The 23,719-nt window shown below is 47.9% G+C and overlaps 1 protein-coding gene across 3 annotated transcripts in view; it reads left to right on the top strand.

Annotated features, from left to right (window-relative positions):
- LOC144752965 (uncharacterized) overlaps positions 1 to 23,719 on the top strand; it is a 188,191-nt gene that overhangs the window by 15,954 nt on the left and 148,518 nt on the right. For 2 of the 3 annotated variants that reach the window (XM_078640771.1, XM_078640772.1), the window contains exon 1: positions 4,166 to 4,360. The exons of the other annotated variant lie outside the window; for it this stretch is intronic. The gene's annotated coding sequence lies outside the window, so the exon portion shown is untranslated. Of the gene's footprint in view, positions 1 to 4,165; positions 4,361 to 23,719 lie in introns of those variants that run through there. 3 annotated transcript variants of the gene reach the window in all.

The following is a 23,719-nucleotide window of genomic DNA, read 5'->3' as shown; positions in this document are numbered from 1 at the left end:
GTGGTTAGCATAGCTGGTAAGTATTTCCCCCCAAGTTCATCTGCGTATTCTTCCATGCAATACTCAGAATATGTTACCTCGTTTAAAACTGACACTGTGGGAGTTGTTGAAATAGACCGCAGTCAGTCGATATTTTCCAGCCCACTAAGAGTGTCATAGTGATTAAAGGTAGGAATCCCATATCTTCTGACCCACGGTTGTTCACAGTTCATGGTATGGTAACGATCATGAGGTATACGCCTAATGGGTGGAAGAGGAGGGTAAAAGTAACCAAGGGGAACGATGTTAACAGATTGCGAATCATAAGACCCCATGGCAGCTCTTTCCAGTATTGTATGGACCAATTCAGGGGATCGAAAAGATAGAACTACACAATCACCCCTCAATGTTTTGGTCGAAGTACCCACCCATCTAGCTCGTCTGGCCATTTTGAACTCTGAGAAAAGATGACTTTTTAGTCCTTCCCTAGATGACAGAGAATAGAGGGATTTATTTCTTAGGGTTGACCAATTTTCAGTGGTATTAAGAGGAATTGGGGGTACATTTGTTAAAACCACAGTGTAAGGTGTAGCTTCTGGGGGAAGATTTAAATTAAAGAGATTCGGTGTTTCTCCTTCCCCATGTTGAGGCCCTACAGTTCTATTTTGTAATGGTGGTACGAGCGAGGACACATTCGGGGTTGCCGTGGATGAATCAACAGACCCCTTATCCTGAGTTAAAGTGTCCCCCCTTGTACCATTTTGGGCAAGCCGGTCAATAGGCTTTAAAGTCAGATGTTTAGACTTTGCTAATGCTTTAACTGGAGCTGGTGTTTTAACCGATGTTTTGGCTGATGTTTTAGCTAGAACAGGCACTTTAACAGAAGCCAAAGGGCCAGTTTTAGAACATGATGCATTAGGTTGAGGTAGAGATTTAACCTCACTTGGGGTCGATTGTTTATCAGGTTTACCCTCAATATTAGTTAGCCTAGATTCTATGTTCTTAACTTTTAGATTTATAGGCTCAAAGAGGGTCATTAATAAAGTCTCCATTCTCTCCCAGAAAGATTCATCATTTAAGTCCCTATTAGTAGTATGAGGAGGGGTTGTCGCTGGGTGGTCGTTCATCTCACTCCCTATACTCCTATTTAAATGTTCTATACTTTTAGTTCTTTTAAGTTTAGTATTCCTTTTGTTGTTTTTATTTAACTTGCTAGATTGCCTTTCTCTGGCAATATGTTTTTGTTTAGATCTAGCCTTCTGCCCCCTAGTTCTAATACAGGGGCTATCACTAATATTTAGAATAGGGATTGGGCTTCCCAAAGTGTCTTGACTCTCATTATCTGGGGCATCCTCATGTGGGGGAGTAGAATCACCAATCTCAATACTCGGAGATAGGGAGGGGGTCAAGGATAGCCTTACGGTTAATGGTAATAAATCATTAACATCCGTGGAATCCCTACAAGACCTCTCTATTATTGGAGTTATACTAGTTCTTCTAGGCAAAGCTGCAAAGGAGGGAGCTAATAAGGAGTCCTGGGAATTAGTAGTCATCACTGTCATATTTGAATTGGCTAAGGGGGGAAGAGAACCGGATGGCAGGGATAAACGCCTTTCAGTACTTTCAATAGCTGAAGCAACCACCCCAATTGTCTGCTGCAGCATTCGATCTATTGCTGTCAGAGTAGGTAGGGAGGGTTAACAGCAGTTTTATCCTTAACGTTTCTCACCATGTTTACTGAGCAGTGGATCCAATGAATTTAAAAAAGAATAGTGCACGAGCAAAGTGCACTATATTAACACACTAAATATATATTACACTGATTGCAATAATGGAATAAAGATAGAACAATAGACTAATAAAATGAATAATGTTTACAGACCATAGGCTATAACATGGAAAGGGGATGGCCCAGCCCAGCCTCGGCCGGCCCCGGACGGCCACAGACGTCGCCCGCGTGCGTCCCGCGACGCGGGAGTTCTCGCGGTCTTTTCTGCCCACCTGGTCATGTGCTAGAGTGGGGGCGTGGTCCACAGGGCTTCTGGGTGGTGTAGTCTGGTTTCCCCCGCTCGGCGGCCGCTCGCGATATCAACTGCGGCGGCAGCGGGGGGAAACCGAGCAGCAGTCTAAAGGTCCGGAATGAAAGCGCGGAGTGCGCTGGAAAGTCTCCTCACTGGCAGCCAAAAAAACAAAGCAATATTTGGGACCCGCTCTGCCGCAGTTCTCGCGGTCTTTTGTGCCCCCCTGGTCACGTGCTAGAGTGGGGGCGTGGTCCACAGGGCTTCTGGGTGGTGTAGTCTGGTTTCCCCCGCTCGGCGGCCGCTCGCGATGTCAACTGCGGCGGCGGCGGGGGGAAACCGAGCAGCAGTCTAAAGGTCTGGAATGAAAGCGCGGAGTGCGCTGGAAAGTCTCCTCACTGGCAGCCAAAAAAACAAAGCAATATTCGGGACAGTAGTACACAATATTTCAAAGGAGAAATTTGAAGTGGTGCACACAAGGTAGGAGTGTTTACCCTATGCTCCGAAGGTGAGACACCCACAATGGGAGCCCTATACTAGATTAGCGAACCTTGGGCAGGCACTATATACACAAACAGTTAAATTCCATACAGTAGTTGCTATTGATTATACAGTAGCATAGGAAAGAAAGTTAGTTTCATATGAAAAATACAATCATCCAATTATTTGACGTCAGCAGAGATCATTTATTTGTTGATACTGATCGCTGTTCATATAGCCAACACATGTTTCGTCGGTTTAGCAACTTCGTCAGGGCTGTAATTTGTAGCGCTAAATCTGTTAAAAGGCACATCAAAATGCTGGTCAATAAGCCACATGTGATTTATTTCCGCCGTACCAATTGGGTAGATAATAGTGGATAATCAAAATGTAATAATCACAATAATATCCCTTGTAGTCATCGTGGTTGTATATATAAAAGGGAGACTGTCCAAGGGTAATATGCGATGTCTTCAGTAGCGTTAGAGTCTGTGGTTAGTAAGTCCAGGCTGTCTCAGCGTATAAAAGGCAGTAAACCTCCAGAGTCCGAGTACGGTCCCTTTAAGTTTCTCTTCGTGACATGACTCTTCGTTATCCCAGGCACCACACGGTGCCTGGCACACGGTGCATGGATGTGCACAAAGTGCTTTTTCCTACTGCTACCTGGGCAGCAGCACAAGCTGCAGTAGTAAAAAGCAATTTCCAATCCCCTGCCCAGCGGTTTTATCCTAATTGGATGGATAGGACCGCTGCCTCGTTGTCAGGCGGTGCCTTGCCTGCTGTGATGGTGATCGGCGGTCCCATCGACCATCTCTTCAGCAATGGCAAAGAAGATCGATAGTCCTGTGATGTCAGTTTTTATGATGTCACTTCTTGTGAGTTCACATGCAATTCAACTGGCTCTAACATCTTCCCTTTCGCCCAGGGCCTAAGACCCGCCCTGGCTGTAGTATAATGGACTGATTCCCAACTACCAGCTCTAGCAACATGTAAATATAATGCTACTTCTCACTAACCTTTATTGGTACACAGGCTCTAGACCCTCTCGGAATGCGGAAAAGTTCCTTCTTGAACCCCCCTCCTTCAAACTGGAAAAATTGTTGGCACAATCGTTCTCAGGTAGTGCGGTGAGAATCTGGAACTCGCTTCCTCCTTCACTCCCTGCCATCACCTCCATCCAGATCTTCAATGCGGATCTCAAATCTCTTTTATTCCAAAGACACTTTCAGAACTAATTCCCTCCTTCTCAGACCCCGCCAGGAACTCCTTTAGTCATTGTAAATGTGTCACATATATTTATATTTTTGCTTGTACATCCTGTGCTTGCGGCGTTTGATATTGTGTTCCTTTTGCCTGCGTTGTTTTGATTCTATGCCCTGCTATTGTTCGCCAGGAAGTTCTTTAGTCATTGTAAAACTTGTCATATATATTCATATTTTTGCTTGTCAGTCTGTGCTTGCGATTGTGTGCCTTATGCCTGCATCGCTCCGATTCTATGGCATGCTCTTTTTGTTTGTTCCATTCCTGTAACAGTTCTCTCATGTAACGTAACTGGTTCTATTGTACAGCGCTCTGACACCTCTGTATGTGGCTCTTTCCACGTCTTATAGAAACAAGGTACCGGTGACAGGGCGCGGCTCGAGGCGGCGCGTGCAACGCTCGGCGCTCGATAGCGCGAGGTGACTTTCACTTTCCATCTGAGAGGTCTCAGAAGGAGGGACAAAGCAGCCTCTGTCAACAAGGGCTGTGTTTCTTCTCAAAGCTGCCCGTAGTTCTGGTTCCGGCAGACGCGAGCTTCACAGGTCACCAGAAAGACAGAGACCGCGCTATCTGCGAGCTGCACCACAGCGCCTCGAAGCACCGAACTAGGGAAAGCGCCACAGGTGAGAGCATCTTCCTATTCTCCTCTCCACATAGATTGCCTTAGTGGCCCACATACCCTTTACACCACAAACAGTCCTGATATTTAATTTTTATAGGTTTCGTTTCCAAAGGTGTCAATTTCACTGGTCAAATTATTTTTTGTAAATGACAACGCTTATTCATCAACCCATTTTTAAATTATTTAATGGAGTAAATATTTACAAATTCGCTCACAAAATATATACAAATATGTTTGGCATTTTTCGCTAAACCCTTGTGTTGGCTTCAATGGGGTAGGTTTGCTAGTTTCTGTATGAAAATATATTAATAGAAGAAGCACTGGCAAATTCGAAATGCCAGGTCTTGACAAGCTTGTGCAATGGTTGCGTTTTGTATTGAAAACACAATAAAAAGAAATAAAAACAAAATAAATAAAACATGTTACCTCCAAAATATAGTGGCCATAGGTTTGGAATATATTTTTTTGTTTAAAAAAATAAGCGTTCCCTATCCTGTAATTAAACAGGCAGTGGTTTTTAGCAGAAAGGTGTGCTTTGAATAGGCGTAGAAACCCTTTCAGTTCTAATGCACATCAGAAGGAAATCTGATTTTATTGGTACAAAGAAAATGTACTATTGGCTATGAATGTAAATAACAAGCACTGGCAATGCCAATAGGTCTGGCTTAAGAGTGAAAGTGCTTTTTTTGTAGACAGACACTCAATAAGTCATCACACGCGCTCTGTCACTCATCTATGCACCCGAGTATCGGTTCATCAATCAACTGACTCATCCTTCCATTCACCCTCTGACACAACCCCAATAAAATACACACAAAATTGACATGTGCAAGATAATTAGAAAGAATACAAGTAGAAAAAAGAAAGCATGCTGCTTTTTAAAAACAGTGGGCATATGATTGCAATAACAACTAAACAAAGCTAAACCTTTAGACATACCAACTGGCAGTGTTAGTAAATATTAGATAGTAATCCCTGAAGCCAGGAGGTTTGCAAAGGACCTCTAGGCACCCCTGCACCTCGATTATGATCACAATTCTCTTTTAAAAGCAAGTCCCAATGGCTGAACAGTTTACTCGCTATTCATACTAAAAATTACAGACCTGGCTATTACACATACCCTCAATTCCGATTTCAGGGACTTGAAGTCCGCTTTTTTTTTAATGACGTTTCTGCTAAGAATCATTATCCTTGGTTTCACAGGGATTGTGTTATCACTGAAATAAATGTTCAGAAATAATGCACTTTCAAACTGCTGATTCCACTAGTTCACCAAGGGAAACAGCTTGGAAGAGGCACCATCTCTAGCACATCACCCAATGACTGTGGGTTTTAAAAAAAAGTTTATGAGTGTTACATATACATACATAGGTGTATTGGTGAATCAGTGGGTGTATGAGTGACTGTATGGATGACTGAGTGGATGTGTGACTGACTGTATAAGTGAGTGATTAGGTGTCTCAATGAATGTATGGGTTAATGACTGGTTGTGGGAATTTGAGTATCTGTCTGTCAGTTGATGTTTAAGTGTGTGTATGAGTGTGTTAGTGGGTACGTGAATGGCTATATGGGTGATTGATTAGTTGTCTATTTCTATTGTTATATGGGTGTCTCTGTGTGAGGGTGAGGAGGGGTGTCACTGCCTGTACGGATGAGTGAGTGGGTGAGTCAGTGGCTGGACGGGGTACTGTGTGTGTGTGTGTGTGCGTGTGTGTGTTTGTGAGAAGTTGTATGGGTAAGTTTGTGTCTGTATGGCTGTGTCAGTGATTGAGTCTATGTGTCAGTATGGGTGAATAGTTGGGTATGTGAAAGGCAGTATAGGTGAGTGACAGGCTATATGAGTAACTATATGCATGGATGAATGAATTTGAGTGGCTATAGAGTGCATGCTTCTGTTAATGACTGTATAGCTGAGTATGTGTAACTATTTGTATGACTACGTAAGTGGGGGTGTGAATAACGGTTTGGGTGAGTAAGTGGCTGAGTGTATAGGTGACTTCTAGGAGTGTTAGTAGTTCTATGGGTGAGTCACTCAGTGTGCGAGTGGCAGTATGGGTGTATGAGTGGATATGTCAATGGCTGTGTTAGTGAGTGAGTGGGTCGATGAGTGGCAGTATGGGTGAGCGAGTGGATGTGTGTGTAGATCTATACATCAGCGAGTGGGTGTGTAAGTACTGGAATGACTGTGAATGGGTTTGTGAATGGATGTGTGGGAGTGGCAGTGGGTGTATAAAAGATTCTATAGGGGTGTGAGTGGGTGCGTCAGAGATGTTGTGGATGATGTCATTACTGATGTCATGAGTGATGTTACGAGTCATGTCAGGTATGAGTGATGTAATATGTGCGGTCATAAGCAGTGCATTGCGAGGGCGCGAGTTATAGTTAACTCAGGTAACTATAACGGCTGAATTTCTTTGGTTTTGTATGAGTAAAATTTGACTCTACCAATGGTGAGATCAATATATCAATTATCAATCTCCCCAGTCATGGAACCTTACTTAAAATACGTGACTAAACCATACCATCGTTTTCTTTTACTTAGGTTCAGGTTCAACCTCATTCACCTTGTACTTGGTGCCTATACAAAGTGGGGGACCCCAGTAAATACCCCACCTTGTACCTGTGATAGTTTTTCTACACAGGACACGCTTCACCTAGTGATGTTTTGTGAACATTATCTGGTGGCCCGAAATTTTTTTTTATATCCAATCTTGAAAGATCTTAACTTTGTCCAGGTGAGGCCTGCACTTTTACATTTGCAAATGCTTAATTCTGTGCAGGTCACATATAGTGTAGCCAGTTTTTTGGTAGCGGCAGCACGAATAAACAAAATAAGACTCACCCAGACGAACAATTAACTAGGTTGATACTTTGTCAACTACGTCTTGGGAAAATGTATTAAGCATAATAGGAAACAGGGGTGGCCTTTTTGCATTTATACTGCTCAGTATCTTTTCTTTGCATCAAAGATTTTAATTGTTTTAAGAATGAACGTATGAATTGCAATCATGTGTATATCTGTATATTTGTAAATTTTACTTGTATAATGTATGTATGTTTAAATGAATTGTGTATTGCTTTTATGGTTTTAATTAACCGAAATAAAGATATTTGACTGACTGACTGACTCTACCTATAATGTCCCAGTAACCTTTGTTTATTTTAGTGAATTTCTTATGTTTTTAAATTCTATTTGCTAACTATAACGTCCTTGTAACCTTTGTTTATTTTAGTGAATTTCTAAGTTTTTTTTAACTAGCAGTCACATTTGCAGAGTGGTGGAGAAAGGGTGCTGGATAAGGGTGGGAGGAGCCCATGGAGTTGCACTACATAGAATTCCTCAGAGTTTAATAAAAGATCGGTGGAATTCCATGGAGTGCTTGCCCACCTCTAGTGCTGTTTTTGTCCTCAGACTGCTCGCCACCCCATCTCACCTCTCTGAGAGCAGTTACCCCTTTGACTCTCTACCTGCCGCCCACCCCCCTTCCCCAACTCTTTTTACAGTTCACACCTTGGTGCTTTCCCTCTTAAAGTCACCTCCAGCTCGCATTTTCAGAGAGGGCCCGAGGCTCCCCATCACTGCCCCAAGATGTGGAGGTGGAAGAGAGAGAAGGGACAGAGGAAGACTTGGTGGGACGGGGAGACTGCGGTGAGGATTGAGAGTGAACGAAGGAGGAGAGAGAGAGAGAGAGAGAGAGAGAGAGAAGTAAGAGAGAGAGGAAGGAAGAAGAGAGAGCAGGGGGATAGGGAGGAGAGAGAAAGAAAGAGATCAGGGGGAGCAGTTGCTGGTAGCACCCTGTTTCGACACGCCTTCTGTAACCCTCATGGGCACAGTAACCCACCAAAGCAATATAGGTTGCACAGCTTTCCACACCAACAGCACCACCGTGGTTCCAGTCTACGGGGTTCCAAACAGTAACGATGCCGGCTACACCCATAGCCCCCTCACCTGTTCTCCAGAAGCCATTGCCGAGCAAAGGACACTGTGTATGTTCAGCTGGGAGGAGGAGCTTCACTGTGACACTATCTTCAGAGGGCACTCCCCATGCCTCTGTCAGCAGTGCACCTGACGGGGGTAGGATAGTTCGTGCATCATACCCTTCCCATTGCCCGATGCCCAGGGACTGAAAGTGGGAGAGGGTTCACCTCGGAGCGTTGTTCCATCGCCGCAGATGTGCCACTGCATGCAGTCACTGCCACAGGCCAGCCGCGCGAGAGACCACAATTCAGATTGGGCGGAGTTTTGGATAGGACGTCACCACGTGTGTGGACATGTACCAGCCTCACTCCACAGCCAATGGAGAACACTGGTAGGTTTTGCGACCAATTAAACTGGTCGGCTTTAGTTTTCAAAGAAGGCGGATGTCGCTGATGGGCACCAAATGGCGCCCGCTGATAAACTACACTCCGCCAGCGGTTTACAGAGCTTTTTATGCCCTATTCCGCTCTTCAAGCAGAGCGCGGAGTGGGAAAAACTCAGTGGAACTGCCCACCGTTAGTGCTGGACCTCCGACCAGCTCTCAGGAATTCCGCTGAATAGGACTTACAAGAGGTACCAGGAGGGCTTCTTGGCCCCCATGGTCCCTCCAGAGCCAAGTGGACTTTAACTCCCAACTAGTAGAGCGCCCGGAGGCACTTTTGCAGAGTGGTAAAGACAGGGGGCTTGGCCTCTGACAACTTCTCAGCAATCCTACTGAGAGGGACTTACTGAAGGTAATAGGAGGGGTAGTTGGCCCCCAAGGACGTCCTTGGGGGACAACTACTCCTTGTATTACCTCCAGTAAGTCCCATACAGCAGCATTGAGATCTGATAGCAGGCCACGCCCCCTTTCTCCACCACTCTGCAAACGCACCTCCTGACGCACTACTAGTAGGGGGATGATGTTCCCTCGTCTATTGAGGGTCCTTGGGGGCATGCGGTGCCCCTTCCCAGGCAGATTTTGACCCTGGGGATCACATACCACAGGGCCATGTCTTTTTAAAAAAAAAAAAAGAGAGGGGGCCTTGCAGCCCCCCTCACCAGGCCAGTTTCAGCCCCAGGAACCCCAGACCCAGGGCCCGGCAATTAATTTTTTTATTTTTTAAAGAGAGGGGGGGCTCCCCTGTGGCCTCTCGGTGGGGACTGTGGGCGGATCCTCAAGGCCTCCGCGGTCCCATCTGGCTCCCGCCTCTTGCAGGAGCCTGCATTGCTTTTTACACCCAGGGAGCTGCTGACATGTAAGGCCCTGTGCAAAAAGCAAGGGCCAGATGTATGCCCCGTTTTTGCATGCGCAAACGGGTTTGCAACCCGTTTGTGCATGCAAAAACCTACAGGGCCATGTACAAACCCAATACAGCCAGTCACAATTTATTTGCGACTCGCTAAATACAATTTGCGACTCGCAATTAGGAAGGGGCGTTCCAAGGGCATCCCTTCCTAATTGTGCTTTGCTACACTATGTAAGAATGTTTTGAGACCGCTTACCCTTTGCAAATGTTGGGGGAAATCTTTTTTAGGGGCATGCAGTGGCCCGAGGGACCACTACCTGACCTTGAAAAATGAAACAAAAACATTGAGTTTTTCAATTTTTAAATGCATCCCGTTTTCCTTTGCGACTCGAAAATAACACGGTTGTACATCTGGCCAAAGTGTGCTCCGCTTTGAACAAGCGAGAGCAAAATGCTCTCACTTGTTGAAAGCGGAGCACACTGTTTGCTATGGGATGATGGGAGCATTGCTCACGCCATCCCATAGCAAACTGCAAGGTCCCAGGGGTGGGTACCCCAGGAGATTGCTGGGGCAGACCATGGAGGGTGGAGGTCCCCAAGGCCATTTATGGCTCCAGAAGCGGGGCTGCACGGCCCACCCATTTGAAAAATAGCCCCGGGGTGGTGGCGGCCTCCGGGGCAGTGGGAGGCATTTCCCCCTGCATTTTAGGGTACTAGCCCCAGAGAGGTGGTGGTCCAAAATCCCCCCACGCATCTTATTTCAATACAGCCCTAGGGAGGTGGCGGTTCTCTGGGCTGCGAGGGGGGCATCGTGGTCCCCTGCATTTCACAAAATTAGCCCCTGGCAGATGGGAGTCCTCAAGACTACGGGGGCTGGAGCTCCCCTCACTTCAAACAATTGGCCCCAGGGAGGTGGCGCTCCCCGGGGCTGCGTGGGCCCTCATGCGGGCCTAAAGTAAACAAAGTACGGGAGTCCGCGCTTCGTTTAAAAAAAAATGTAGATAACGTAGGAGAAGATGGCGGCTGACTAACAGCTCAGTCGTAAGCTCCCTGTCTTAGAAGCCCTTTACCCACAGTATTCCCACCAGAATGCAGAAGAAAATAGCTTAAAACAACTTAAAAGTAAGAACTGAGCAGAGCCTTACCCGGAGAGGGTGCTGAGTATCTGAGCGAGTTGAGCCGGGGGCCGTAGCCGCAGCCGCAGCCGGAGAGTCCTGGAGTTTTCTGGCCGACCGGCCATGAGTGATTGACAGCCGTGCGATCTGAGAGTCACGCTTCCAGCGGGAGGGGGGGGTTGAACCTCCTTGCGGTTTTCTGGTCTGGTGCGCGGCGGTCTCCTATTACCTGTCGCCTGGAGGTGTGGAGGTGACGGCGGCGGCAGGTCAAGACGAGACGAGTTCGGGGGCCTGGCGAGGCTGCTCCGAGACTTCTAGGACACACAGGATGCCCAAATCTTTAGAAACTTCCGGGCATAGAGAAGGAGGGGAGAGGCGGAGTGGAGGAGAGCAGCAAGAGGAGGTTTACACAGACGGAGCCACAGTGCCACAGCGAGGAAAGGAGCATATCGGACGTGCACTGGAGTCTCTAGAAAATCAGTGCCCGGCGGAATTCAGCAGAGCCAAGAGGAGCTCGCCGGTGGTGTGGGCAGAGGCAGCTCGAGCCTGCAGAATAATTACAAAAACAGCACATCGTGTCTCTGCCAGAGGGGGAACAACATCAGGCCACAACGCAGTATCAGGAAAGAAAAGCTGCACAACTAAAACCCAGTTCACTGTACGAGTAGAAAATAGCAACATTGAAGAACAGAAAGGGCGAAAATAAAGCAGGATACCTACTGAAAGGCCTGGTAAATGCTACATCTGTCCCTTCTTGTAATAATTGGGAGGCTGAGTACTTGGAGGGTGGCCTAAAAACTGTTGCAGTGAACGGTGAGGCTGAAAAAATGGGTAAAAGCACTCATCCTGGTAAAACTGGAGCGAACCAAAGTCCCCCCCACAGAAAAAAAGAGTTTGACAGAAGGGAGATCCGCTGGAGGGGGGTATAGCTTGAGAAGCTTGAAAGGTAACCACCTGGAAACCAAGGATACCAGGGGATCAAAAAACACCAAAGACCTAAAAGCTGTAAGCATATCCAGGGACAAGGATAAGGACAAGGATAAGGACCAAGACAAGGATAGAGGTAAAGGCAAGACTTACGTTACCCCTAGAGAGTCCAAAGGGAGAAACAAGAAGAGTGCTGCACCCCTATCACGTGCGACTAGGTTTAGTCTAACAAAGCCAGGGGGTACAGGCGCCCAAAAAATCACCCCATCACTCCGCTCTTTTTTCAAGGTACAGGAGAAGAGGGGCCCTAGTGAAGAGACATTTAGAGAGCCTCAAAAAAAAATTGCTACACAAAAGGGCTTAACTGTGGCAGAGAAATCAGTTGAAGGAGGCTTTGGAGTACCAACGAGCAACCAGTATCAAGCTCTCGAGAATCTGGAAACTCAGGAAGTAGAAGGTGGCGGTGGGTCTTTAGAAGTGGCAAACCAACCTAGAATAGCGCTGAATCAAGCATCTTCCTCTAAAGCTGTACCGGGACTGGAGATGATACACATAAACAGTAAAAACAAAAGCAGCTGCAACATTATTGGCTCCAATGCAGAGGGCACGGGAGGATCTCAGGTAGAAAAGATCTTGGGAGAGATGGGAGAGATGATGAAGGAATTAAGAGACAAATTTGCAACACCTGAACGTAACCAGTCCAAGATCCAGGAGACGTGCAAAACGCTTGATCAAAAAATAAACACCTTGATAGAAAGGGTCACACATGTGGAAGGAGAAATAGAAGTCCTAAATAAAAAAACAGAAGCAAACTACAAAGAAATAAATAAACTCAAAACCAGAAAATCAGAGATCAGTGAGAGGATGGAGTCCCTGGAAAATCATGCTAGAAGAAATAATCTCAAAATCTTAAACATTCCAGAAGGTTTGGAAGGGGAGGTCATAAAGGGATTTACAATTCAGCTTCTGGAAGAACTGATTCCCTGGACCAAATCAATAAATCTCTCCGAAGATATCCAAAGGATACACCGAGACCCTTTCAGGAAAGGTAAACAAAGGAAAAATCCGAGAAAAATATTGATCAATTTTATGACGTTCGCGTTAAAGGAAAGGATCCTGAGTGAGGGTCTAAAAGCGGTGTCCTTTTCTAAAGATGGGAGGACTTGCAGGATCAGATCAGATATCTCCAAAAAAAACAGGACAGGCAGTAGGAGTTGGGCCAATTCATGCCACAACTGAGGACACTAGGTGCGAACGTTCAAATGCGTTTTCCAGCCTCTCTGAGGATCATGTGGAACAATAAAATGTTTAATATAAGAGATCCAAAGGAAGTGGAAAGATTAATGGAGCAAATCACGACCCAGCAGGAAGACCGTGCCCACACTCATCCTCACTCCTAACAAGGTATACTTTGTAAAAATAGTCGATGGATTTTGACGGAGCCATAAAAGTGGGAATACAAGGAACATTAACATTAAACATAAACTAAAGGACAGGGAGCTCAAAATAAGGGGCATGTATGCCCAGAGGAAGAAAGAAGAGGGAGGATTCTCCAGGTGGGGGGGGAGCACACAACAGATCTGTTCACCAAGAAAACTTGAAAAAAAATAAAAAAACGTTCACAGGGTGGGAAGCAAATTGGGGGAAAAAACAAAAAAACAACAAAGTCCTAAAACCAAGTCAAGAGGAGCTCAGAGGCAGTCAAGCAAGATGCAAGAAATTGATCAAGAATGATTAATACAGATACAGGAGGGAAAGAAAAAAAAACTTAATGTCCTAACTTGGAACGTAAATGGGCTGCGAATAGGAAAGAGTAGATCAAAAATTCTGGAATATTTAAAAAACAGTGACTGCGAGATATTAATAATCCAAGAATCTCATTTAACAAAGGAAGAATGGGAACCTATATGGAAAAATCAAAGCTGGATAGAGCACTGCATATGCACAAATCAAAATTGCAATGTTAAAGGAGTGGTGATTATATTTAAGAAATCCCTCAAAGCAATAATCGAGAGATCGGAAGTAGATAAGAAAGGAAGATGGGCAAGTGTGACAGAAAAAGTCTACAACAACTTATACACAGTGGTGGGCTATTATGGGCCCAATGTGGATGACCCGGAACCGCTTCAAAATTTGTACTCTCATCTACTTTTAGTTAATTCACCCATAATAATGGGAGGGGATTTCAACATCTTATTAAACCCAAAAGAGGATAGATACCCGATAGGGAAACTACCATCAGCTCCAAAAAAGAGAGAGTGGGTTGAATTTCTATAAAAGACCTAGGGATAGTGGATATTTGGAAAGAAAAAGGGAATAAACAACACAAATTCACGTTTAAAAACAAAAGGTTACGTCACAAATCTAGAATAATTTTTTCCTTCTTAGCAGCTGTCTTGCTGAATATACAAGAAAGGTGGAACACATTCCGACCACTCCGCGGTTCAACTAAACGTGGTGCTATCGGAGTCATCTATGCCCCAAAGGTGGACAGTGGACAAGAAGATTTTACTAGATGAGTCATGTGTGGTTAACCTACCAGAAGAGACACAACAGTTTTTCGACCTAAACAAAGAAGGAACAACAAAACAAATAACATGGGACGCATATAACGCTTATATAAGGGGGAAAATCATGAGCATAATGGCCCACAAAAATAGAGAGAAAAGAACTTTCATGAAAAGTATTGAAAATGATCTAAAGGGGCTCAACTTAGAAATAAAAAGGGCCAGGACCACTCAAGAAAGCAAAGAGCTTGGAGAAAGAATAATAAAAAAAAGAAGATGGAAATGAATGACCACCTGGAAACAATAATCAGAGAAAGATGGGAGGCCAGCAAACTTTCGCATTATGAATACAGGGAAGCATGCGGAAAAATACTCGCTTGGAAAGCAAGAACGGAGCGAGCCAGAAACTGGGTGAATAAAATACAAAAAGAGGGCCAGCATGGACACTTTTCAGAAAACTGCAAAATAAGGAAAGAATTCCACCTGCTCCGGCGACCAGATACAGACCCTGCTTGATAAAATAGAGATTCCTAAAGCATCCCAGGAACAAAAGACAGACCTAAACCAAGAAATAACCGAGAAAGAGGTCTTGGATGCATCAAAATCCCTAAAAAGGGGGAAGGCGGGGGCGTGGCTTGGCGCCGGCTGAAATGGCCGCCTGAACCGGGAGCTCCATCGGAACGAGCCTCCAACTACCTTATATCCGCCCAAAATCCGCCGATACCTGCGGATGCCTAGTGCCGCTTTGTTCCCCTATCCGTGCCGCACACAGCGGTCTGACTCTGGCCCTTCTGCTCCTCTCCGCCGCCGAGATACGGCCCTCGGGGTAGCGGCCCGAGAGCCGGCCTGGGAAGTGAGTGCCTCGCGGCCGGTGTGCCACGCTACGTGAGGCCCCGGCTTGGGGCCTAGTTGCGGCCGAGGTGGATTGGGCCCTGGAAGACACACCTGGCTTTCTCTGTGCCGCGCCAAGTGGGGGTGAGATCCCCTGAGTGCGGGGACCCTCGACACATCGCCAGCAAGACCCGGACAGTGGAGCACCGGCCTGAGGAGGGAGGAGGCTGTGTGAGGCTGCGACGCGCCGAAGACGGCGGACCCGACTGCGACCCCCGACACGCCGTAGCACCTACGCTGGGTGCCTGTAGCCCAGTCATACCTTGGCCTGGTGAGCAGCTGGGCCTTTTCGCTGGAGAGGTGGTCCCTTAACCATAATTAAGGCGCGACGGCGCAGAGGCGGCTACCAACCCTATCAGTGACTCACATCAGTGCCGGGCGCGCCCTCTTTGTGCAGCCCTCGATGCCCCTACCATCTTGCTTAATACCCATTGGGCCTTACGGACTTTCTGGACACGCAGACTTATTCCGCCTGCCCTAACGGTCCTATCCTGGACGCGGCAGAGTCCACTGCCCCGCCATTCGACGCGCTGCTGCGCTGGAGAGGCGGATCCGGTGAGACTACAGACTGATAAGCCACAGCGCATGTTCTGGTCGCGTCCCTGTTAGTGGACCTTTCCCCACTGACCGCCTGTGGGCCTCTGTCGCAACAAAACACCGTTCCTACCCACGGGACTGGTCTACAATTGAAACACAAACATGAGGTCTAAGCAGGGTGCGTCCACCCAGTCGAATAACCTCGACAAATATACAGTGCAGAGGGGCACGCCGAAGACGGGGGTGCTGGCAGACGACCGACAGAGTCCGAAAGAACCGTCGCTGGCCAGCATTATGACGGCCATTCAATCGCTAGGCACGACCCTGGAAACTAAAATAGACAAGATGGCCATAGAAGTCAACCTTCTCCGAACCGATCTTAACAAAACGTCGGAAAAGACTAAAGCTAATGAGGCCGGCATTGCAGACCTGCAGACGTCGACGAAGCAACTGGAAAGGCGCGTAAATGATCTGGTCCATCAACACCGCCAGATGAGGCTACGGCTGGACGACCAGGAAGGGAGGGCTCGAAGGAGTAATGTCCACCTTGTTGGTGTGCCGGAGAAACTTGAGGGGCCCAGTGTAGAGCTCTTTGTTGAGGACTTGATCCTCAATCACCTCAAGCCAAAACGCCTGTCCAAAATATTCACCGTCGAGCGTGCACACCGGGCGCCCATCCCAAAACCAAAACCGGGAGCACCGCCGAGGACGATCATTGCTAAAATTCTCAACTACAGAGACGCCGTCTTGCAGGCGGCCAGACAATCTGGGGACCTGCTCTATGAGAACGCCACATTTTGATTCTTCAGCAGCGTGTGATGCTTGGAGATTACCTCTCCCCTGCTAAGTCTTTGCAATGTGGGTGCCACAGGGGTCGGCATTGAGTCCGACCCTGTTTAATATCTACGTTGCCCCCCTTGCAAGACTAGTAAGATCTCAGGGGATGGAGGTAGTGTCGTATGCTGACGACACGCAGATTATGGTGTCCCTGACCCACTCTGTGAATGTCACCGCCTCCAGCTTTAGGTTCTGCATGCAACTTGTTGCAGAGTGGATGATTTTCAACTCCCTAAAGTTGAACGGTGACAAAACTGAGGTCCTGGTCTTTGGCAATGACCAGGGCATGTGGTCAGGTGAGTGGTGGCCTCCATCTCTAGGTATCTGCCCCACTCCCACACAATCTGCTAGGAACCTAGGCGTCATCTTTGACACCCGGCTCTCCATGGAACTTCAGGTCAACAGGACGGTGGCCACCTGTTGGGGTGTCATCAGGACTCTGAAAAGAATCGTTTACTATCTTTCCCCACAGGCACGTAAGCAGGTTGTGATCGCTCTTGTTGGCTCAAGGCTCGACTATTGTAACTCACTCTATGCCGGGGCCAACAAGGGCCTCTTGCAGCGCCTGCAGGTTGTGCAGAATGCGGCGGCGCGATTTGTTTTGGCCCTGCCGTGGCTGTCCTCTGCGACCTTGGCAAGGAAGAATCTCCATTGGCTCCCTATCCCCTCCAGAGTTTCGTTTAAACTTCTCTGCCTGACCTACAGTGCCCTGATGGCAGGCCCGGCTGATGCTCTGGGATCCTTGCTCACTAGGTATGTCCCGAACAGATGTTTGCGCTCTCTAGAACTAAATCAACTGGTAGTCCCACGTGCTAGGAAGGCTAGATGGGGGAGCAAGGCCTTCTCCATTCTGGCACCCCAATTATGGAACTCACTTCCCCTGGAGATCAAATCACAGCCTTCACTTGATCTCTTCAGGAAAGCTTTGAAAACTTGGTGTTTCATTAAAGCCTATCAGTAAGCTCCTGTCTCTGGTTGCCCTCTGCCAGTTTTTTTTGAGTTAGGCGCCTTGACGCCCATTGGGCATAGTTGCGCGTAGACAAATCCCATTTCATTCATTCATTCATTCCCCGACTTCACCCTCCAGGTCCAACGTGAGAGGAGATCCTTCGCGGGGGTGAAGAGGGCGCTTCGAGAAAAAGGCATCACATACATGATGCTTTTCCCTGCCAAACTCAAGGTCCTCATGGGAGGCAAATCCTTCTTTTTCACTTCGCCGTCGGAGGTGCAGGACTGGATCGATAAGGAGGCGCCCGTTGTCAGCGAGGGAGCAGAGGGTCAGAACTGGAGAGACACCCAGACTGCATCTCCGGGCTCGGGGGCCGGGAGATCTGAAGAAGATGGTCAAAGTCAACGCTCCTGGAGATTCCGCTCCGCAAGTCCGAGCTGAGAGAGACAGCAGCGAGACGTCTTGAGCCGGAAATCGAGAGACCTACGATACCGATAAGTGTCACTTTGTATATTGATCTGTTGCCCCTGGTCCTGAGATGCCGACCTAAGGGGGGTTAGTGACCCATTTGGCATCATAACTGCGTAAAGACACTGGGCACTCCAAGTTGCAGGACTTGCTGACAATTCTCATATTGAAGTTGGGGGGAGGGTAGCGGGCGGCGGGAGGGGCCGGGCCGACACACGCTTCAAGTGAAAGGTCCATCTAGAGCGAAGACAGGTTGTTTAGTGTTTTAGTTTCTTCCCTTGCAGGGGTGTGTAACTGGGGCGAAAGGCACTCTGCTAATTGGGGATGTGGGTCGTTTTAAACCCGCGGAGCAGGGCAGCAGGGCGGGGGGATGGGGCACAAGATGTTGGGGAAGTGGGTAGGAAGGGATGGGAGGTGGTTGAGGTCAGTTCCGTTATTTTGGCAATGTCACATCACTCATGCTATTGTTATGCTAAAAGTAGCGCTACTCTGGGCAGGGCCTCAGGCCAGAAGGACTGTTTTGTACATTTGCAGGAGGTTTGGAGGGAGAATCCGTTAGTCGGCACACGTTTTGATGAAGTGGGATAAGAGTCTAAAAGTACCGAGTTGGAACGTCAACGGGCTGGGGGAAAAGCTCAAATGCACCAGTTCTGCAAGCTATTAAAAGACACCTCCCTGACGTAGTACTCCTGCAGGAGACGCACTTATTAGGCAATACATGCCAAGCACTGAACCGCTGGGGTTACTTTATGGCGGCACACTCTGGCTTCACCTCAGGATCACGAGGGGTAGGCATATTGCTTCGGCGCAACTTCCCCTTAGTAATTGAACACTCAGACCCCCTGGGGCGCTTTGCTGCGGTGTCAGGTTCCTGGGAAGGTTACAAGGTTAACCTAGTTATGGTCTACACGCCACCTGGTCTTCAAACACAATCATGCCATGACATGGGTAAGTTGATCCTTTCACTTCCCGAGGGGCGCCTCCCGATAGGGGGCGACTTTAACACTGTAGTGTGAGGGACCCTAGACAGATTTCCACCTAGAGACTTCCCACAAGGTCACAGATGGCTCACTGACTTCTTAGATGCATTCGGCCTTCTAGACTTGTGGCGAACCCGCCACCCACGAGACACACAGTACACCTTCTTCTCGGGTCCACACCGGTCGGTCTCACGCCTCGATTACATACTAGCGCCAAAATATCACGACACAACACTCCCGGAAGTTACACACCTGGCGAGAGAAATCTCAGACCACTCGCCGCTGTTGGCTCACCTCACAATGGGCGACAAACAAGAGGGCTGCACGGCGCCGATTAACGCGTGGTACTTGCGCTGCGAACCCATCAGACGTAGTCTCCTCCTGTCTATTGACCGTTACTTTGCAGAAAACGATGGTACGGTGGCCTCGTCCACGGTGCTCTGGGAGGCCTTTAAAACCGTGCTTAGAGGAGATGCCCTATCGGCAATCTCAGGTCGCCGTAAGGAGCGTGCAGAGCAAATAGTAAGCATGGAGAGAGACCTTCTACAGCGAGAAGCAGAGGCTAACGCTGAGGGTGAGCCTGCGGCGGTCCACCTTATGGAACTTAAGGCAGCGGAATATAGAGCCCTAGTCACAGGCGCTGCCAGGACCATAGCCAGGGACAAAGAGGGTAGACTGTACAACCAAGGGGACAAAGCGGGCAAGCTCATAGCCTGGCTGGACAAAAAACAACAGGCCTACAGAATAGTCGCTGAACTCCGAACGGAGTCTGGGGACGCACTCACCGAACCCCGTGATATAGTTAGGGAATACGCGTCACATTACCAAAAGGTATACAGTAAAGGCTATGATAGGCCAGAGGATGACTCGGTCTCCTTATTGACCGATATACGAATCAAGACTCAGACTTGGAGAGAGAGGACTTGGAGGCGCCGATTACCGTTGAGGAACTGACCCGAGCAATCGGAGACCTCCGGGCTGGGAAGGCTTTAGGGCTCAATGGCTTACCAATAGAACTATATAAACTAAACCCCTCTGGCCTCGGCCCATACCTTAAAAGGATGTTCGAGAAGTGCAAGGAACAAGGTATTTTGCCGCGGGATCAGCGCATAGCCACGATAGTGGCCATCCACAAAGAAGGGAAACCCAGAGACTCCTGTGCCTCCTACAGGCCCATATCCCTTCTGAATGCAGAGCCCAAAATATTGGCCAAAGTCCTCGCCAACAGACTGAGACCTGTCCTTCCCACCTTTGTCCTCCCGGACCAGTCTGGCTTTATGCCACACCGGAACACATCGCTTAACCTCCGACGGTTGCATGGAGTTTTGGGTCGCTGCCATACTCTCCAGGAAGATGCGGTGTTGCTCTCCCTTGACGCTACAATGGCGTTCGATACGCTTGAGTGGTCCTACATGATGGCGGTCCTCCGCAAACTGGGATTTGGCCCAAGCTTTATAGGGTGGGTGCGCCTCTTGTACGCAGCACCCTTAGCCCAAGTCTCCGTCAACAACAAAATCTCCACAATATTTGAACTTGGACGGGGAACGAGACAGGGCTGCCCCCTCTCGCTCGGAGCCCTTGGCCGCATGGATCAGGCAAGATCTATCCATGAAGGGGATACGCTGGGCTGATGGCTGGGAGGACAGGATTTCGCTCTATGCGGATGATGTCCTGCTGTACCTCACCAAACACCGTAATTCCCTAATAGTGGTAATGAATATCATCAACAACTTCGGGAAAAACTCTGGGTACAGCATCAACTGGGGCAAGTCCGTTCTCTACGTACTGCAGGGGAGGCTCCCGTGCTCCCACGGAACTGCCCTATCACGGTGGCCACCGAGGGGTTCCGCTATTTGTGGGTGTTCATATCCAAAGAACCGGAGATGAGATACGAGAAGAACCTCCTTCCGCCTCTCCAGAGATTCAAGAGAGACGCTGCCTCCTGGCGGAAACTCCCGCTGTCCCTCCTCGGACGGGCAGCACTCTTTAAAATGATGGCACTGCCTAGGTTCCTGTACGCCCTACAAAACCACCCAGACCTGGTCCCGAAGGCATACTTCACCTCTATTGAGGCCACACAGAGGGAACTGCTGTGGTACGGAATGCCCCGCATCTCCATACAGAAACTGACCCTGGGATGGTTCGATGGTGGTATAGCACTTCCTGACATCCGCAAATATTACTGGGCCGCGCATCTTTCTGCCATCAACCAATGCACCTACAGTGATGGGAACGATCCGGCGTTCGGAATGGACCGTTGGCTGCTGCAGGGCGGGAACGTTGAAGCGGCACTCTACTCCAAACCGGGACGATACCCGCTCACGGGGCCCACGCACCATTTGGTGCAGCTCTGGCATGTTGTACAGCACGCATTAGGCTGGGCTGATACCCTCACGATGGCCACCCCCCTGTGGGTCTCGGGGAGACTCGGCAGGCTTGGCCGCACCAAGGGGTTCCGTAACTGGGACCTCATAGGCATATCTCACGTTCGGGATCTGTGGGGCCCGAAGGGGAAGATACCATTTGCATCACTCCAGCACACATATGAACTAGCTCACTCGGAATACTTTAGAGACACACAGGTCAGACACTCCCTACAAGCCAAAATTCCTGCGGGAACACAGCCCCCTACATCCTCACCGCTGGAGGACAGGCTCCTTGATGGCCACCTCCCGAACACGCTATATCACTCAAGTACAAAAAAATCATTAACCAGTCCCCTGACTTACTGCTCCCCCTCAAGGGCAAATGGGAAGCCGATGGACTAGAAATAGATGAGGAGGAATGGAGAATTGCACTAGCCTCCCCTAAGGAGGTGGCTATCTCGGCCAGACTTCGGCTCATTCAACTAAAAATCCTACATCGTGTCTACCTTTCAGGGACTAGACTGCAGCGAATGGGCCGAAGTGCAGACGGACTTTGTAGACGGGGTTGTGGGGAGGTGGGTACCTTCTTCCACATACTATGGGACTGCCCGCGGTTGAAACACTACTGGACCCGAGTGACCCTCTGCATGCAGGAAGTGTGGGAGGTGTAGATCAGGCTTGAAGCCAAAAAATGCCTCCTAAACATCTGGGAACCTACAGACCTATCACTTAGCGGGAAATTGTGGGCCACTCTAGGGTTTATGGTTGCTAAAAGGAACATTGCAAGGTTGTGGGGAGCGGTTCAACCTCCTAAGATTGGTCAATGGAAGTCCGATATGGACTGGTGCATGCTCCAGGAGAAGACGGTGTATGAGGCACGGGGATGCCCTCGGAAGTGGACACAGATATGGACCACTTGGAACGAACCGCTCTAAATGACGAACCACTTGCACTGTGAACTCTGTTTGATGTACACCTGTATGCCTTCATACTGTGATAACTGATTATGTCCTGAGACTCCCTGCGCTTAAATGTAGCCGAATTAATGCCTTGAATGTGATGATTGCCACCTGTTTTGCCACTGTTAATATAAAGAATTTATAAAAAAAAAAGGGGGGGAAGGCGGCAGGCCCAGATTCCATACCAAATGAAATATACCAGGCACTCCAAGAAAATATTTTGACTCCACTCACCAACCTTCTCAACGAAATATTTTTGAACAATGGAGATCTCGCCAGATCCTGGAATGAAGCTATAGTTAGCATCCTACTAAAGCCTACTGAGTGCGAGTCATATAGACCCATATCGCTCCTAAACTGTGACTATAAAATCTATACACAGATTTTGGCAAAACGATTAGGGGCAGTGGCAGGGTCCCTAATCCATTCTAACCAAAAGGGTTTTATCAAGGGCAGACAGATCACCGAACTGTCTCACTAATTCATCGCCACTATTGACATCGCGACTCAATACCACACACCTTTTCCAATCATAACTTTTGACGCTGCCAAAGCTTTTGACAGGGTCAGTTGGTCATTCTTGAGTGCCACTCTGGCTAAGTTCGATCTGGGGAATAACTTTGAGAACGCTGTAAAGAGTATATATAAAAACCCAACAGCTAGAATACTGGTTAATGAGGCACTTACAGTAAATGTGCAAATAAAAAGAGGAACTAGACAGGAATGTCCCCTGTCCCCATTATTGTTTAATGTTTACATAGAACCCTTGGCATGTCTTTTAAGAAGGGATGAAGAGATTATACCTTTCACTTATCAAGGATGGGAGAAGAAAATCGCATTGTTTGCTGATGACTTAATGATATTCACGGGAAACCTAACCACTTCACTCCCAAACATAGAAAGAATCATAAGTAAAATTGGGGCAGTCTCAGGCTACCAGGTAAATCAGCTAAAATCAGAAATAATGGAGTGGAATGATGTGTCTGGAAACCCTTTAGTGAAGAACAAAATAAAGTACCTGGGAATTGAGTACATCAAAAATATTGAAGGAATAGCTAGTCTAAACTTCATGAGAGTGCATAAGGAAATAAGGACACTCCTAAAGGCTTGGTCTGGCTTACATCTCTCTTTCTTAGGTAAGTCGAATCTAATAACAAGCATTTACAGTGCAATGGTCTCGGCATTATTAAAGGTAGAGCTATTGGCATTGTCATGACTTTTTTAAAAAAAAAATTATTCATAAATAACTGGCATTGTCATTTACATTGCCAATAGCTTAATCGCTGGCATGTGCGAGACCTATTGCATTAGCACCCACACACAGAGTAAGTAGTAGAGTAGTAGAGTGAGTAGTTGATAGTGAGTAGGAGAGAGTTATCAGTAAACAGAGTATTAGAGAGCGAGTAGTAAAAAGTGAGAGTGAGTATTATATAGTGATCACAAGCAGGGCACAGAGGCACAAAAACAGGATCACAAGCAGGGCACAGAGGCACAAAAACGGGATCACAAGCAGGGCACAGAGGCACAACAAGCAACGAGAGGGCAGGGGGGCTAACAGGAGTGGACAGATGGGGCTATTGTTGTAAAGTAGTCCAGGCTCTGCTGACACAGGTAAG

Source organism: Lissotriton helveticus, chromosome 5_1, assembly GCF_964261635.1.
Source record: "Lissotriton helveticus chromosome 5_1, aLisHel1.1, whole genome shotgun sequence".
Classification (NCBI taxonomy): domain Eukaryota; kingdom Metazoa; phylum Chordata; class Amphibia; order Caudata; family Salamandridae; genus Lissotriton; species Lissotriton helveticus.
The sequence above is the reverse complement of the archived record's forward strand: the minus strand, read 5'-3'. Positions and strand labels throughout refer to the sequence as shown.